The sequence below is a fragment of the Orycteropus afer genome, unplaced genomic scaffold (assembly GCF_000298275.1).
Source record: "Orycteropus afer afer isolate SDZICR_OR568_19922 unplaced genomic scaffold, OryAfe1.0 scaffold00493, whole genome shotgun sequence".
Classification (NCBI taxonomy): Eukaryota; Metazoa; Chordata; class Mammalia; order Tubulidentata; family Orycteropodidae; genus Orycteropus; species Orycteropus afer.
Window position 1 is genome coordinate 1068276 of NW_006922080.1, and position 14210 is coordinate 1082485.

The following is a 14210-nucleotide window of genomic DNA, read 5'->3' on the forward strand; positions in this document are numbered from 1 at the left end:
CCTCTTGCCTCTGGACTTTTCTTAAGCTGGTTTCATCAGAAATGCCCTCATATTTACTCTAATAGCGTAATATAGCCCAAATTCCACTTTGGTTTCCTTTCCCTCTATTCTCCTGTATCTCTCTGGAATTAATTTCTCTTCCTTAAAGTTTTTGCTGTTTATACCAAACTATTTCCTAGAAGATTTGCATCTATTTACAGTACCATATTCACTCTTTCTTTCTTTTTAAATAGCTTTACATACCATATAATTCACTCGTTTTAAGTATGTAATTCAGTGAATTTTAGTATATTCACAGAGTTGTGCAACTATCATCACTATCAATTCTGAGACATTTTCATTATTCCAGAAAGAAACCCTATACTACTTAACTGTTGTTGTTGTTGTTATGTGCCATCGACCCGACTCATAGCAACCCCTCCTTGGGTTTCTGAGGCAGTATCACTACGGAAGTAGATTGCCCCATCTTCCTTCCGAGGAGTGGCTGCCAGCCTCCTGGTTAGCAGTCAAGTGCTTTAGGCACTATGCTACCAGAGCTCCTAACTACCACCCCAAAATCCCCCATCCTCTTTCAACTCCTGGCGACCACTAATCTACTTTCTGCCTGTATAGATTTGCCTATTCTGGACATTTAAGATAAATAAAATCATACAATATATGGTCCTTTCTGACTGGCTTCTTTCACTTAGCATCATGTTTTCAACGTTTGTCTGTGTTGTAGCATGTATCAGTACTTAATTTTTTTTTATTGTTGAATAACATTCTGTTGTATGGATATACCATATTTTATTTATCCATTCATCAATTGATGGACATTTGGGTGTTTCCACCTATTGGCTATTATGAATAATGCTGCTATGAACATTTGTGTATAGGTTTCTCTGTGAACATATGTTTTCATTTCTTTTGGGTGTATACCTAGGAGTGGAATTGCTGGGTCATGGACTGTTTTCCTAAGTGGCTGCACCATTCTACATTTCTACCAGCAGTGTATGAGGTTTCTAATTTCTCCAAATCCTTGCCAAAACTTGTTATTTGTCTTTTTGATTACAGCCACCCTAATGTGTTTAAAGTGGTATCTCACTTTTGATTTGTATTTCCCTAGTGACTAATGGTGTTAAATATCTTTTCATGTTCTTATTGGTCATTTGTATATCATCTTGGAGAAATGTCTATTCAAATCCTTTGACTATTTTTTAATTGAGTTATTTGTCTTTATTATTGAGTTGTAAGAGTTCTTTATATGTTCATATATGTTTATATGTTTATACCACTTTAATTATCCATTGTACTCTGTGCCTCAGTTTCTTCAACTGCAGTTTTTACCTCATATGGTTGTTGAGAAAATTAAATGAGATAGTACATGTAACGCACATAGAACAGTTAGTTCCTAGCATGTGGTAAGAGTTCAACATATGTCATATGATTTGTCTGAGTTCACTATCTTGTTAATGTTTTCTTTCTGACCACTCTGTTTTGATAATTAAGAGATTAAAAGGTTAACAGTCTGTGTGTTTAGACTGGACCATATGGAGTATTTATTCCCACCAGTGTGGATTATCTGCAGTCTAGTGTTCAGCTTTATATAGTTCCAGTGGGTTGGTTTTAGTAGTTTACTAGGAGTGACTAGGAACTGGAGGATTTGTTTAAACTAAAATAAATTCATATCTATTGCCAAATATAGCCTAATTACAGTAGGAAAATTGGTTTCGGACACGCTAAAATAATAAGTTTGCTTGAGAGGATGGGAATTGAATGATAAGGGGTGTGGTCATGTCAACTTGACCCTCCTTTTTTTTGCCATTGTGAGCTCAAGTCCTCTGTGTGCCATGGGGGTGATAACATTTGAATAGTGTCGTTCCGGGAATGGCATGAATTATAGATATGAAAGCATTTCAGATACTATATAGTACAGCTGTACACCAGGATTATATAACCTTGAGTTATAAGAATTGGACTTTTTATAAATTCTTTGTTAAAAGAAATTTGACTTATAAGTTATTCTTTGCATTTACAAGGACTGATTTTGATTTTGTGTAACTTGGGAGCAGCTGCAGCTGAGCTCCATGCACCTTTGCAGTTTTATAGTTGGTGTGAGTTAAAGTTCCATCAGAATATTCTGATTTGCTAGTTTATAGTGCTACCAAAAAATAAAAACCAAACTTGTTACCAATTAGTTGATTCCAACTCATGGTGACCCTGTAGAACAGAGTAGAACTGTACCAGAAAAGGGGGCCAGTCCAGATTGCTGGTAGCCACATTTTTCTCCCGTGGAGTGGCTGGTGAGTTCAAACTGCTGACCTTTTGGTTAGCAGCTGAGTGTTTAACCACTGTGCCACAAATACTCTTTACTTTTATGGTACTGTTTATGTATGACTTGCTTTTTTTCCCATAGTTTTTTTTAAAATTTTTCCCTTTCAGTTCATTAAACTTCTGTTATAAACATTTATATCATATATATGCTTAGTTTTAACTGTGGAAATAACATTTTTTATTTATGATAATTCATCCTAAGAGGTTTTGTTAAGGAACAAATTATCCTGCAAAGGCAGGAGAATATTGTACTACAAGTTCATCCAAGAAGCAATTGTTGATGGTTGACTGTGCCTGGCACAATTTCAGGGGTTGAGGATGCACCATCATTCAGTCCAGTAAGATGGTGCCTTCCAGTAGAGAGTAGACAGACAATGCATAGATATGAAAAGTGCTTAATTGATGATCAAAGCTTTAAAGAGTATTAAAAGAAAGTAACATGAAAGAGAGTGATCATGGAAGGCCTGCTGAGGAGGTAACATTCACACTAAGAGCTGAATAATAGGGAGGTAGGCATTCAATCTTTGTGGAGCAGTCTAACTGCTAACCAGAAGACTGGTGGTTTAAACCCACTCCTTGGAAGGAAGGTTAAGCAGTCTACTTCCGTCGTGATTGTCTCAGAAACCCAAGGAGGGGTTGGATATGACTCGGTGGCAGTTGTTGTTGTTGTTGTTAAGTGCCGTCGAGTCGTTTCCGACTCATAGTGACCCCATGCACAGCAGAACGAAACACTGCCCGATCCCGCGCCAGCCCTACAATCCCTGCTATACTTGAGCTCATCATTGCAGCCACCGTATCAATCCATCTCGTTGAAGGCCTCCCCCTCTTTCGTCGACCCTCCACCCTACCAAGCATGACATCCTTCTCCAGGGAATGGTCCCTCCTTACAACATGACCAAAATAGGTGAGATGAAGTCTGGCCATTCTTGCTTCCAAGGAGCATTCTGGCTGCACTTCCTCCAGGACAGATCTGTTAGTTCTTTTAGCAGTCCATGGTACTTTCAGCATTCTCCACCAGCACCACAACTCAAAAGCATCAACTCTTCGGTCTTCCTTATTCATTGTCCAGCTCTCACATGCATACGAGGCGATTGGAAATATCATGGCTTGTGTCAGGCGCACCTTAGTCCTCAAGGAGATATCCTTGCCTCTCAGCACTTGAAACAGTTCCTTTGCAGTTGACTTTCCCAATGCTACACGTCGTCTAATGTCCTGACTGCTCCTTCCGTTGGCATCGATTGTAGAACCAAGCAATGTGAATTCCTTGACAACCTCAATCTTCTCTCCATTTATTGTGATGCTGCTCATTGGTCCAGTTGTGAGGATTTTTGTTTTCTTTATATTGAGACGTAATCCATACTTCAGACTGTATTCTTCAACCTTCATCAGTAGGTGCCTTAAGTCATCCTCACTTTCAGCAAGCAAAGTTGTATCGTCTGCATTATCTCAGGTTGTTAATGATTCTTCCTCCAATCCTGATACCACGTTTTTCTTCATACAGTCCAGCTTCTTGGATTATTTGCTCAGCATATAGATTGAATAAGTGTGGAGAAAGGATACAACCCTGACACACTCCCTTCTTGATTTTAAACCATGTAGTGTCCCTTTGTTCTGTTTGAACGACAGCCTCCTGGTCAAGGTACACATTCCTCATGAGTACAATCAAGTGCTCGGGAATTCCCATTCTTCTCAAAGTTATCCATAATTTGTCATGATCCGCACAATCAAATGCCTTTGCATAGTCAATAAAACACAAGTAAACATCTTTCTGGTATTCTTTGCCTTGAGCCAAGATCCATCTGACAACAGCTATGATATCCCTTGTTCCACGTCCTCTACTGATTTCCGGTGGCAGTGGGTTTAATGTATAACACATGGGGTCACCATGTGTCAGAACTGACACTATAGCAACTTTTTTTTTTTTTGCATTCAGAAATGTTGGTGAAAAGCATTCCAGGCAGAGGAGACAGGTATTGCATAAACCCTAACGTCTGGACTGTAGCTACAAAAAGAGAAGACGGCCTGGAGGGAACCCCAGCTACTTAACCTGTGAGGCCAAGCCAAAGGAAGCCCAGGAAGCAGCCCAATGTGAGAGGGCAGCCAGGAAAGGGTGGTTGGTAAGAATCAAGAGAAGAAAGAGTTCTGAGGAGGTTGTGAATGTTGCAGAGAGGTCAAGTAGAATGAGAACAGTGAAGTGACCACTGGATTTGGTGGCAGAGAATGTAAGCAAACAACCTCAGGAGAGCAGCAGGAATTGAAGCTTGATAGGGAGTGGGCTAAAGAGGGAGTGTGGAGATAGACTCCCCCCACAAAAAAAAAACTCACTGCCATCAAGCGATTCCAACTCATGGTGACAACTATTGGGTTTCTGAGATGGTTAATGTTTACGGAAGTAGATTGCCCCATATCTCCTGTGGAGTGGCTGGCTGGTGTGAATCACCAGCCTTCTGGTTAGCAGTCAAATGCCTCAGGCACTGTGCCACCAGAGCTCCTTGGAGATAGACTAGAGAGCTCTTTTTAATTTTGTGTGTGACAGAGAGCCTGGAAATAGGGTGGTAGTTACCAGAAAAGTGGGTTCAAGGGAAAGTTTTGTTTAATAGAAACTTCAAATTGAAGTATAATATACATCTAGAGAAGTACACACGTTTTTCTTTTAATAAATATAGGAAATACTAGCATATACTTGTTTGCTGATGTGAAGGTTCCAATAGAGAGGGATGAAGCCCTTGAGAAGCTCCTTCATGAAGGAAAGGTTGGTTGTTGATTAGCTTAGGGATATTTCCTCCAATGTCATAGGAGGAGAAGTAGAATGAGTAACAAGGGGTGTGGGTGGGAGGAATTTGGGGAAATATCTGCCTGATTGGTTCTGTTTTCTTAATGAAGTATGAGGTAGAGTCATCAACTGGGGGACAGGGTGATGAAGAGTCAGTCTGAGGAGAAAGAAGAAGTTCAGGAATAGTTCTTTTTGGAGGTGAGAACCTGAATATAATACAAAAGGTTAATAGACTTGGTAGTCAAGGTTGCATGCTCTTTTGAGAGCTGTGGCCCTGGATTTAAAGCAAGACTGATTAACACCTATGTAAGATTTTCTTCAGCAATTGTTAAGATGTGAAGTAGGTGGAGGGGTCTGGGAGGTAAGGGAGTATATTATAGCTGCAGGTATCAGAAGCAAGGGTGATCCCTAAGCAAGAGACTGTTACTATACCCCTGAACCTGTACTCCACAATTCCCAAGGGCCTGATGGGATGGATTGTATCTTCCCCCATCTGACAAAAGTGGAGTTAACAGTGAATACTGGTATATTACCTAGTGGTCAAGTAGCCCACTAGTGTTGTACCTATGTAACCCTACCCAATATGAATGGGAGTGGACTGAGGGGGAAGCACTTGCTAGACTGGTCTTGCTATTAGCAATTTGGACTGGCACAGTAACTGAACCTGATGTCTTTTCCCAAGGTGGAAGAATTTTAGTAACAATAAATGACAAATGGAAGGAAGGAGAAAATAATAGCTGAAGGTAAAGGAATTAATAAATGGGTTATGCAGCAGGGAAAATCTAACATTATCTTGATACATTGAGAGACTTAGAACAAGGGAATAATATTCTCTCAGTTAAATTTTATCAGCAGCCAGAAAGGGTAAAGATGAGATGACTTTTGGAGAAACTGACCAGATCAGATGGATACCTGCAGCAGACCTGAATAGCTGGTTCCTGAGTAAACTCTTTTCCCTCCTGAAAGACTAATTGTTAATGACTGGTTTAGAAAGGTAAAATGATTGAGAGGGAGAAGTTAATCCTTCAAGTATGAAAGGGACAATGGCTGGAAAAGACAGAGGATGGCTTGTAGTGCAGTGAATTGTTTAATATGGCCTTTCTAGTCATAGTCTTTGTAAATCCCACCAAATGATTGGGTGGCACTATGCAAATGAAGTGCTTTTGGACCACCAAGAGGATTGGGCAGCTTGCGAACCATGGTAAAGGGATTGGTCAGTTTTGCCATCCTGATAGCCTGAAAATGAACCATCCCAGAAGCAGATGGGGGAAACTTATCTACCACCAAGAAAAAGATACAGGAGTGGTGCATGTCTTTGAACCTGAAGTCCATGCACTGGTAACCTCTTAGACCTAAGAGACAGAGAGCTGAAAACAGAAATAGTGAGAAGCAGTGGCAGAGTAACAACAGCAGCAGAAGCAGCAGAACCGGAAGACACAGGAAACCGGTGTGAGATGGCACACTGAGCTTCCCACCTGTGGAGCAAGAAAGCTGAGAAACCTGAGCGTCTTCAGGCAGGAGGCTTGCTGGCAGAGTGGAGTGCCTCTGAGCACTCAATGGAGCTAGGCTCATGAACTCATGGAGCAAGAAAACTGAGCACCTTCAGGCTGAGGCTTGTTGGTAGAGTGGGATGCCACTGGGTATTTATTTGTGGAGCTAAAGGGGGAGTGATTATAATTATAGACTTCAGAATCTAATCCAATAAAGATGTGCATGTTGTTTGACTCTTTCAGCTGCCTTGAGTAGAGTGTGTCTTCCTTATAGCTTGTATAGTGCCATACTCAGTAAATGGGAAGGAAGGTTTTTACCCTTTTGATATATTATCTCTTCTTGAAACTTCCTTTCTCCTATCTACACCCAAGTAACTCTTGGAAGATTAGCTTTTACAAAGAATTATAATTTAATGTTTTACCAATACAGAAGTAGCTTTTTTATTTTTGATTTTAAAATGACACTATTGGAAAGTATTCAGAAAATACCAAAAGCTCTAAAGAAGTAAAGAGAAAATTATTCAAATATAACTTTTTAGAGATGACCATGGTTAACATTTTGGTGAGTGCTCCCTGAGACATTTCTTTATGCATGAACACTATATAGATGTCTGTCCATATCTATCTATAATGTAAGTCTTTTTTAAGTTAAGGTATTCCTGGTAAAAGGAAAGGTCCATCAATAGGGGAATATTTAAATAAATTGGCACATCCATCAGCTGTTAAATGCAATGAAGTGAATCTCTATGAACTAATCTGAAAAGATATCCACAGTATATTAGCTTAAAAAAAAAAAGGAAGCTATGTATCAATATATAAACTGTGATTCCATTTGTGCCTAAGCATGTGTGTGTGTATAAAGATAGATTGCTTTTGTGTGCTGGGTTTTTATGCTGTAGAATAGTGTCTGGAAGGATATACCCTAAAACTCAACAGTGGGTAGGTATTCTAGAGAATGAGGCAGGCTGGTGGAAGGTAAATTTCATTTATTTTATAATAATTTTATTATTTTAAATTTTACTTATAGTACTTTTTACTTGTTTTAATAACAACTTACTATTATTCAAATAGTTTCGTACATCAGAATCTTAAAGGTTTATTTGGGAAGTAATTCATGCTCACTGTAAAAAGAAATCCATGTTTTAGGCTGGTAGCCCAAAAGATTATGAGAAAAAGCCTGGTTCCTCTTGTTTCTGGAGTGCTCAATAGCTTGGTCATGTGCAAACTGTGGTTGATATACTTTGTAAATCTATTTCATAATAATTAAGTAAATGCATTTCATTTCCATTGTGCCAACAGTTTTTAAGAGAATATTTCTAGAAAATGATGCACATGAAACAATATTTAATGTATATGATTACAAAATTAGTAGGATTACATTTTAATAACAACATAATATTTTTAGATACTTCTTATATTCTAAAGCTTTCCCCTTGTTTTTGTGTTCTGTGATGAAGAGGTGACATATTTAGTGATTCTGGTTATATCTTGATTACGTTATTTTAAATATTCCACATGACAGTGTTTTTTTTTTTTACTGGGGTTATCCAGTACCAGGTGTCCACAAGTTCTCTCAAATTTCTGAGCAACACGGTAATGAGGTAAAAGTTTTTCAGTTTCACTCCTTTGGGATTCCCCTTAGTTTTCTGCCAAGGCAGCCAGGTCCTGAGGGACCAGATCCTAGAGAGAAGGGGCATTTATTGATATGGGCCCAGCTTTCTGCACCTGTGTTTCCCTTAGGGCATTTGCTGCGTCTTGGGGTGGGGCAAGAGGCTGGGAAATGGTGAGGGAGGTGCTGAGAGGCAGAGAAGCCAGCAAACTTTAGGCAGTTTCACGGGTCAGGAGAGACAGGAAAATTAGAGTTTAAGGCTGCAAAGGCAGCCAGAATTAAAGAGGCCAAGATCCCAGAGATGAAGAAAATATAGAGAAGAGAACCTGACAGCTGTTCCTGGTTTTCCCCTCAAGGCATTTGCTGACTCAGCTCTGTGCTAATCCAGAGGCCAAGAAGTCAAGCGCAAAGCAGCTGAAATGCAGGGTGGAGTTTGTAGTCTCATATTGCTGGGGAGACAAGAACCATACAGTTCAGGTCCCATAAAAAATACTTCAGGAGCTCAGTCAGTTGTAACCCTTGAAAGGTCAAATATAGGAGTAGAACCAGACTTTCAGAGCCTGCAAGTCAGCCTGGAGTCAGCTTTTGGATCAAGGTGCTCTGCCCTCTGTAGGCTTCCTTAGGAGAGGGTGCCATGACCTTTCTAGGGTGCTTAGGGGCATTCTTCTTGATCCAGTTGGATTTACTTTGAATGTCTATGGCACCATCACTAATGATATTGGAGTGCAGCTCTTCCTCTGCTTTGAGATTTCCACCTAAAACCTTGTGATAGTAACATAGAGGACTCCCTGATAGTTTCTCTTTGAAATTGACTTCCCATTTTACCAACTAACAGCTATTCTTTGTAAAAATGAAAAAGTAAACATCAAGGTTTATAATTCTTTAGAACTGATACTGAGTGCTGGTTCCTTTTGAACTTCCAAGGATTTTAATGTAGAATCAGCAGTCCCAGACCCCAGCAAGTCTCTTAGCTTAAGTTTTTCTTTTCTTCAAGTGAATGGTAAGGGTTCCTTTGAAGGACCTGGTGGGGGTTCTAATGCATTGCCAACAAGCTATCAAATGGGATGGGAGGACCAATCAGTTTATTTTCTAGTACATGAAAAATTTTACCTGAACTAGGAAAAAAAGTCCTCATTTCTTGGATTGACATAAGAAAGATTTGTTTGCATGTCTCATTTGAGGCATGAAGGAGTGCTGCGACTCTAGCTGATTGTCTCTGAAGCCCTTTGTGCACAAGAGAAGTAGGAGGAATCATTGCTTGGTGTGAAGATTTCTGTAGGGGAAATTGAAGGGTGAAGTGACAAATAAAAGGAGCAGGATTGGAAAGCCAAGATGATTATTTCAGACCTGCCTGGCATGCTCATCTCCCGTGCTTGCTTTTTGTCTTCTATGTTGCCTGATCTACTTTTTCTTTATTTTTTAAATGTAGTTCAATTCTTATATGGGTTTCTAATTATATAGTATCTTTCTTGTTGGTGTAGTGCCTAGGGCATTTGACTGGTAACCAGAAGGTTGGTGGTTCAAACCCACCAGCCACTCCTCAGAAGGAAGGTTGGGCAATCTACTTCCTTAGCGATACTGCCTCGGAAACCCAAGGAGGGATCCCTATGAGTCGGATCGGACTCCACTGTAGTGAGTTTGGTTTGGTTTGGTTTCTAGATTGTAACAAATCAGTCTCCTAATTTTAATAGTGTAACTTATTCTGAAATTTGCCTCACTTACCTAATTTCTGAAGGATTTTCTGGAGGTTTTTTTTTTTTTCTTTCCTCTAGTGGTATAAAGGAGCTCTGGTGGTGTAGTGGTGAAGGCATTTGGCTGCTAACCAAAATTAGCAGTTGGTGATTTGAACCCACCAACCACTCCATGGAGGAAAGATGACACAATCTCCTTCTTTAAAGATTTACACCTTTGGAAACCCAATGAGGGGTGTCCTTGTGAGTTGGAATTGACTCAATGGCAGTAAGTGAGTGGTTGTTGTTGTTGTTATGTGCCGTCGAGTCGGCCCCGACTCATAGCGACCCCTCCTTGGGTTTCCGAGGCAGTATCACTACGGAAGTAGATTGCCCAACCTTCCTTCCGAGGAGTGGCTGGTGGGTTTGAACCGCCAGCCGTCTGGTTAGCAGGCAAGTGTCTTAGCCACTATGCTACCAGAGCTCCCAAGTGAGTGGTATAAAGTTTTATTATCTGGCAGAGTTTACCGACTATGTTTTATTGTTTGCTGAACTGCTAACATTTGTAACGTGTTAAGTCCAACTTGACAGGCACATAACAACAACAACAACAACAACAACAACAACAAACAACAACAACAACAACGTGAGTGGCCTCAGTAGAAATATTTGGAGCACCCCATTCTTAAAATCAGTTTTCATTCTTTATTTTCACCCTTACATGTCTCTACTTACATGGAAATATTTCCAAATCCATAGTGGTATAATTAAAAAAACATTTGTATTGGAACCTCATCAAAGATTTATTAATTGTTTTTGTTTTTTAAAAGCCTTTATGAAGAAAAAAAAAAAAAGCCTTTAGGAAAGCCTGGCTTCCCTGCTTATTTACTTTCTCAGAAACTTAGTTCCTTATGTGTATTTCCCCTAACTCAAATTGTGATTGTTTTTTGTTTGTTTTTTTACTTCCTGGTGGATTAAACAGGAGCTCTGGTAGTATAGTGCCTAAGGCATTTGACTGCTAACCAGAAGGTTGGTGGTTCAAACCCAACAACCACTCATTGGAAGGAAGGTTGGGCAATCTACTTCCATAATGACACTGCCTCGGAAACCCAAGGAGGGGTCACTATGAGGTGGGTCAGACTCTACGGTGGTGAGTTTGGTTTGGTTTTGAGTGGACTAAAAAGAATTTCTTTTAGTCATATTTACCACCCTAACTCCCAGGTTTCCAGTAGGGGTCAAAGTAGAACAGTACAGTGATACTATACCCTGACAAATAGAAGGTCCACGGTCGGACAAGGCCCTCACCATGGGTGAGTTACTGACCTCTTTCAAGTAGTTTCCTTCTCTTTGAAATTTAGATAGCGGCACTGCTTTAGCTGTATCTCAGTGTTGAGGTGAAGATTAAATGAATCAGTGTCTGTGAAGATATGTGGAAAACCTTGCTAGACAAGATTAAGGTAGTGTTGTTACCTCTAACTGCTTGTTTCCATTTTTTTCTCAGCAGTGCTAATAATTTGTTGTTATTCTTTCTAAAATTGAGAGAGTTATATGATGAAATATTTGGACTTCCCCTTCTCAGCAAGAGTGAGGAGTTTGTGCTGATATTTGTATTATTTTGTTATAGTCTTTTGCTACTTTCACTGCCAGTTCCTGTTCACCCAAGAACTAAGCCGAGTGTTTTTTCTTTTTTTTTGAGTTCTAAAACTACTTATTCCATCCATAAATCAGTTGAATGTAAAATCTCTACATGTTGTTTCAAACCAGTGAACATAGAGCACCAAAAACCAAAGCCACAGTCATTGAATTGATTCTAATTGACAGCAAAACTGTCAAACCAAACTCATTGCCATCGAGTTGACTGCAACTCATAGTGACCCCTCCTTGGGTTTCCGAGGCGGTATCACTGCTTCTGAGGAGTGGCTGGTGGGTTTGAACTGCCAGCCTTCTGGTTAGCGTCAGATGCCTTAGGCACTATGCCACCAGAGCTCCTAGCAACCTTATAGGACAGAGTAAAATTGCTCCATAGGGTTTATAAGGCTGTAAATCTTGACAGAAGCAGACTGCCTCATCTTTCTTCTGTGGAGTGGCTGGTGTGTTTGAACTGCTGACTTTTTGGTTAGCAATCAAATTCTTCAACCACTGCGCCACCAGACCTCCTTAGTGAACATAACAGAAGTTCTTTATTTTCATTATACTTGTTCTAATTTTATCATTCTCAAATTTAATGTCACACCTCTTAGACATGTGATCTTCATCAGCTACTCAGAACACTGGTTTATTATTCTGTACTATTACAGGTGTTTTGAGTTGTGAGGATTTGGGTTTTGGGGTTATTGTGAGCATTAAATTAGTTAAATAAATTGGTAATTGTTCATTGTTGGACCAGTCTTTAACACATGGTAAGTGCTCACTAAATATTAACTTTCCTTTTGCCCTGCCCATCTGGTTAGCTCTGTACACAGTGTGTTCTCTGCCTTACCCATAGGGAATAGTGCTGGAACAAGAAGGGTTTTGTTTGATTGTAGGTGCTGGTGCTACCAGTGGGATGGGGAATTAAACCTTGTGTAAAAAGTGTGGTGTGAGTTCTGAGATGAATCAAGTCAGGAGCCAGAGATCTAAGAAATAAATCCAGAACCAGACCACAGAAACCAGGAAGTGGGGAAAAGAGAGGCTGTTGAAATAGATCTGTAGGGAAGCTTGTACTAGCTGGGCCTTTCACAGGGAAGAATTCTTAAGTGAACTGGCCAAAGGTTTTCTTTCATAACCCTCAAACCACCTCTTTCCCCCCGCCCCCCCAAAAAAAAACCTTGAAGAAAGAATCCCTAAGTAGGTGCGGTATTATATAAGATCAGACATTATTGCCTCTTTCTTATGACCTTACCTCTAGTTGTACCTAAGAAGTGGGAAGAATGAGAGAGGTTTGACACAACACTGGTTGTAACTGCAATCGCTGCTATTTCTCATTCACCTGCTTTGCCAGGTGCCTTATATTGTAAGAGAAAGATGTAACAGTTTGCTCCTGCAAAGATTATAGCCTTAGAAATCCTATGAGGCAGTTCTACTCTGTCCCATAAGGTCTCTGTGAGTCGGAATCATGCCGACGGCAATAGATTTTGTTTATATTGTAGCCACCCTGCTACAAGAAGAGGACATAGAAGAAAACACAGATGACTAGATCTCAGGAATACCAGGGGGAGTATGTGGAGGCCAGCTCCTTTGACCTGAGCTGGGTGTGATTGCAGTGATAACGGGAAGAGATCAGGGCCAATTTATTGGGAAGAGAAAGGACCAGTGTAAGATAGTGCTGCTCCTGGATGGCCATGGATGTACTCATGATTATGATGGGCAAGGAACTGTGAAGTTCTGTCTCCATTATGGGGGGGAGGTCTGTGAGTACTGCTGGGGCCACCTTAGGCATTTTGAAGACCATTCAAAGCCTTCTGGACACTTTCTCTGAGTCCCATTTGTTCCCAAAATGTTACTGTTTCCTATGTAGTCAGAGTAGTGGAAGCATAACAGGTATATCCCTCCTCTGACTCTTCTGTAAACCAGAGCAAACTGCCATCGATTGAGTGGATTCCTACTGACAGTGTCCCTATAAGACAGAGTGGAAATGCCCTGTAGGGTTCCCAAGGCTATAAATCTTTACCAAGCAGACTGCCTCATGTTTCTCCCGTGGAGCTGCTGGTGAGTTCGAAGTGCTGACCTTTTGGTTAGCAGCCAAATGCTTTAGTTTATTTTATAAGGAAATCTTTCTCATGGGAATAATGTTCTAAATCATTCCACTTTCACTTCCAACTCTTACCCAGGTCCTGGGGAACATTATAGTTCACTTATTTTTATTTATTTATTTTCATTTTTGAAACTGTATGTTTCAACTTTCAGTAGTTTCTTGATATGAAAGAAGAAATTAGTAAACTACTTCTTTCTCCTTCCCCTCCCTACATTTATTATAAGTACCATGCTATAATTTTCACTTCAAGATTTATAACATTTTCTTTTCTGTAATTATAATTTTCACAAGTGTTGAACCTTCCTAGTTTAAATAGGTTTAATGTTTACCACTAATTGCCATCCCTAAATTGCTCATTTCTCTTTATTTCTTGATTGGTTAAATTTTGTCATTCACTAATTTATATTTTTTTATATGCTTGAGAGTATTTGGTTGTGGCCTTTATATTTGAAGGACTACTTTGTTGATATGAAAGTCTTGATTCACATTGTGTTTCCCTGGTGACCGTGCATGCATTGTTGTTCTGCTGTACTTTGGCATTGTGGCCACTGTGTAGTTTGACGTCACATGGGATTTACAGCCCCCCCCCCCTGGCGTACTCAGCCGGCTCTAAGGCCCTAGT